Consider the following 4,982-nt stretch of genomic DNA (forward strand, 5'->3'; position numbering starts at 1 on the left):
TGTTGCTATTATTATTGTTGTTGTTGTTTTATTGTTGTTTATAATTTATACAAGTAACCTCCTTATGATTCGATCCCGGTCTTGCCGGGATATTTATTATTTTGACATTTCTGCACTTATGAGAAGACATCAATTTTTTGGTCGTGTTATCAAGTTACACACAAGTTAATTTGAAGATACATATTAATAATAAAAAAAAATACAAGTTTCAATAAGACAACTCTAGAGATTAGACGTAAATCCAAACTTAAGGCCATTATAATTTAAGATTGGTCCTTGTTCATGCTAAGCGTGAGGCCATGACATAGAGGTAAGGTGATAATGGGCCTTTTCTATGATGGTTGTGTGCTTTGCAATTAAAAAGGTACAGCCTCACCATAATTGCATATGAATTTGTAGCCATTTATCTTATTTTTATGTTTTAAAGTATTTTTTAAGAAAATTTAATATTTTAAATTTTAGATTATTTTAATATTTTGATGTCAAATATAATTTTTAAAAAATTATATATATATATATATATATATATATATATATTATTTTGATACATTTTCAAATAAAAAACAATTTAAAAAACAACTTCTACTACTCTTTCAAACACTTCCTACAAATACAACCCATTATAGCTTTATATTCAACTTCTTATTGATCCATATTGAAAATCAACATTAGCTTCAATCTAGACTTGAGCCCGCAGTATGCCGCTAGTTCGAATTATGCCATGGGTCTATAATTTTTTTTATATAAAAATCACTACTTAAGAGATAAGAGTACGTTTCAAAAAAAAATAATGACTCAAGTTATAATCTTAATCAAGTCAAATAAGTTAATCTTATTTTAATAAGACAATAAAAAAATAGGTAACCATGGTAAACCACTCATTGTTTGAAAAAAAATGATAATTTAGAAAAAAAAAACCTTTAAAAGTATAAAATTGGATACAAAAGTCAATCTAAGTCAACCTGAGGTAGCGTAATAGATAAATAACTTGGGTAATAAAACGCGAGTAAACCCGGATTAACCTGTAAAAACCCGTGACTTAGGCCTTGAGATCAAAACAACCCAAAAAAAAGAAGTTGCAAAAAACTACAAGATAAATTTTTTTAAAAAATTATGAACAATGAAATCAAAAAAGAAAATAAGCTATAAAAAAAGATGTTAACCTGCGTTAACTTTTCAAACTTGTAACCTAGTTCATTAAACTGGAAGAACCGTACATACATGAGTGGAGCTAGGATTATTTGTTAAGGGAGCCATAATTAATATAACAATATATAATATTTGTTTTAATTTATTGTACATGAGTTGTAAAGAAAACCTATATAATTTAGTTTTATTCAAATAACTTACTACAAACATATGATGATATTTTTATAAGATAAAACATTTGAAGCAATACCAAGTTGAATCAAAGTAATGAAGTTAATTTCGTCTTCATAATGTATCATCACTTTAATGTTGTTGGTCTTTATACCTATCAAATATAAGCATACAAAGTATATAAGAAATATTAGCTTAAGCGAATCATTATTTATGTTTGATAAACTTTGAAATAAAGTAAAAAATAATAAAAAATAATTCTTACATATTTATTTTAATTGTGCTCGTCGTTCTTTCATAGAATAGAAGTCATTGATTATCATATCAATTGTGAATCTTTCAGCAATTTTTTTTTATATAGATAATCAAATAATTTGCAAGAATACCATCCTTTATCCGATTGTGAAATCTTGTTTTAATAATTCTCATCGCTAAAAAAACTAGTTTAGTAGTTGTTGTCGAAAGAGAAATAGTCAAAATAAACTGAATCAACTCGTCACCTAGTGGATAAATTGTTGATTTTTCTTTTTCAACCAATCCTTGACTTAAATCAGTAGTTAATGACAAGTTCTTTAACGTTGGATAATTAGGTACATCAAGCTCATAATGTTGCAACTAAAGTCTCTAATGAATTTTTTCATGGTTAGAAAAATCTTCATATTAGAACTTGTTAACAAGTAAGCATAGATCTTCAACATTGAATAATTTATAGTTATTTATAGGATCTAAAGTTGTGCTCAACTTAAAAAGCTTGATCACCTACTCATTGAATCTATTATTTAGCTCTTGCAATTATTGATCAATGATAACTGTAAATATATCAACTCAGTAGTATTGTTTAATTGTTATTGATTTTTTTTTTTTATGGCAAGATCATCCCACATTAGAAAAACAAGCTTCCATATCAGGAACTTCAATTTCTTGATGCTTACAAAATGATTTCATTTCTTCTAAAAGAGTTTTCCAATTATCATCTCTTAACCTCTGAATTAAAGTTTTTGTGGTAGTCACCAAATGCATAGTATTTAAAATGTCTTGAGATTTTTATTACAGGGCTTAGCAAAGTGATGCAAGTATATTATTCAATAGTTTCACCCATATTTAATTAGTGTTTTGCCTATGTTTTATATATAAAATGCCTTGATATTCTTCGTTTTATGTTTTGAAGGCACTTATGGATGAAAGATGAAAAAGAAGTAAATTAGAGGTAATTGGTAAATTTGACCTTTAGTCTATGTTTTATGCAGTGCGTGAGCTTTAGAGGTCGAAATGAAGTGATTCTAGTGGCATTAAAAAGCTAAAATCGGTAAATTTCTGGACATCTAAGGCAAGAAATTAAAATAAGAAAGGGCATGGAAATCTCAACCTTTAAAGTCAAATCACGCAATCTATTAGTGTTGACCTTCAACCATTCCAAGTTGAAAATATAGAGCTACAAAAGTCCAATTGATACCAACTCAATTGTTTTGGATTCCTAACTCAAAGGCCTAAATATGATGTCATATGAGGAAAACATAATTTTTCAAAGATAATAACTAATTTTTTCCAACAAACATGTTTCATGAAGAAACGAGTTCAAATTTTGTTTCGAAACATTTAAAATATCCAAGTTTTTATTTCAACAATTTAGTTCCTCTCAGTCAAGACTTGAAGAATTCATGCAAAACTATTTTCTTTTTTTAGGAAAATAGTTATTGAAGTACTTAAATATAAACAGTCTACTTAAGGGAGGACTATTTTGTAAATAGAGACTAGGGTTTCCTAGGATATAAAAAGAATGAGAGAAGAGAAAGGAGGCAGCCAACTAAAAAGAGAAAAATGCCCCCTTCTTCTAAGAAACCCGAAATCATGCATTCGTCTTTTTATTATTATTATTATTAGTTGTTCAATAAACATACAAGGCTAAACTTATTTTCTTGGTTGCAAGGACACGAAAAACTTCAGATTTCAAGAACTAGGAGATTTATTTTACCTTTTCTTTTCAGTTTATATGATGAATATGTTTGTTCTTCTATGCTTATTTTTCTATGATTGTTTATTTTAATTGATATAACAGATTCTAAGTTATTATTGTAGACAATCTATTGCTAAGTTTGATATCAAAACCAAAGTTGTGGTCTATGAACTTGTGAAGCAACTGATTTTAATAATTGTGGTGGATTTACGTTATTAATCTTAGGGAGAACATTAAATTAAATCAAACATAGATTGTGGATAGTTATGTTTTCTAAATTAATCAACTTATTTAGTTCTTAAGGCTGCCATTGAATTAAATTACTAGTGCGGACACTGTAAGTGTTTGATGGTTAGGGTTAGTTATACGACGGATCCGTTAACTAACCAATGTTAACAAGAGATAAAGATTCAAAATATAAATTGAAGTTTCATTTCCATGATCAGTTTTAATTTCTATAGGTGGATGTGTGCTTGCGACCTAGGTTTGTTCTTTTGATAATTTTCTGAATTTATTATATTTCATTTAGTAGTTTTCTCTTTTCTTTTGCTTTAACCTAGATAACGTCTAAACTCCCTCCCAAATTGCATATCATTTAGCATAAAACTCTGACTTGAACCTTCATCATGGGATCAACTCCTTACTTATTCTATACTATCTTGTGTGTTGTGTTTTAAACTAGGGTAATTAATTTGTGCGACCACGACATTGCAATATAAGCCATATTAGTAATTCCCACAACATTCTTCATTATGTGTAAGATGAATGCAAAATCAAATAACATTAGCAATTTAAATAAATGGCATTGCAATATAAACCATATCAGTAATTCCCATAACATTCTTCATTATGTGTAAGATGAATGCAAAATCAAATAACATTAGCAATTTAAATAAAAAGGCCACGTCACCACATTAAGAATAAGTAGATCTATCTAAAGCAACATTTTCAATAACCAAGCAAGCTGCCCCATACATGTTTATCAAATTGTAAATTGATTTGAAGTGCGAACTCAATCTACTATCTCCAGGTCTTTGCAAACCACCTACTTAATTAACTCATTTACTTGTTTCAATCTTATCAATATCAACTAAATTTTCAATTGTAGCTGCTTGAAAAGCCCTTAATTCATCATTATGCTTACAAGAAGCACTAACAATGTTAATAATAAAAAAATAATTATGAAAGAAAGTGTGAACATCATATATTTCTCTAGCTACTGCAATAAGAGCTAATTGTAATTGATGATCTAAGCAATGTACATAATATACATAAGGGTAATCACTAATGAATAAAGCTTGCAAACCATTCCACTCTCCATCTGTATTACTAACACCATCATACCCTTAACCCCTAATATTTTACTGCAATAAGAGCTAATTGTAATTGATGATCTAAGCAATGTACATAATATACATAAGGGTAATCACTAATGAATAAAGCTTGCAAACCATTCCACTCTCCATCTATATTACTAACACCATCATACCCTTAACCCCTAATATTTTAAAAATCAAGATTGTGATGAGATAAAACAAAGGAAATCTCTTCCTTAAGCATTGAAGCAGTTATATCATTGACATGAACTATATCTAAAAATCATTCTCATATAAATTCACTTCAATCAATAAACCTAATAATAAGGGCCATTTGCTCTCTTCTAGATTCATCTCGAGTTTTATCAATAATTAAACAAAATCTTGCATCA

The sequence above is a fragment of the Populus euphratica genome, unplaced genomic scaffold (genome assembly GCF_000495115.2).
Source record: "Populus euphratica unplaced genomic scaffold, PopEup_1.0 scaffold415.1, whole genome shotgun sequence".
Lineage (NCBI taxonomy): Eukaryota > Viridiplantae > Streptophyta > Magnoliopsida > Malpighiales > Salicaceae > Populus > Populus euphratica.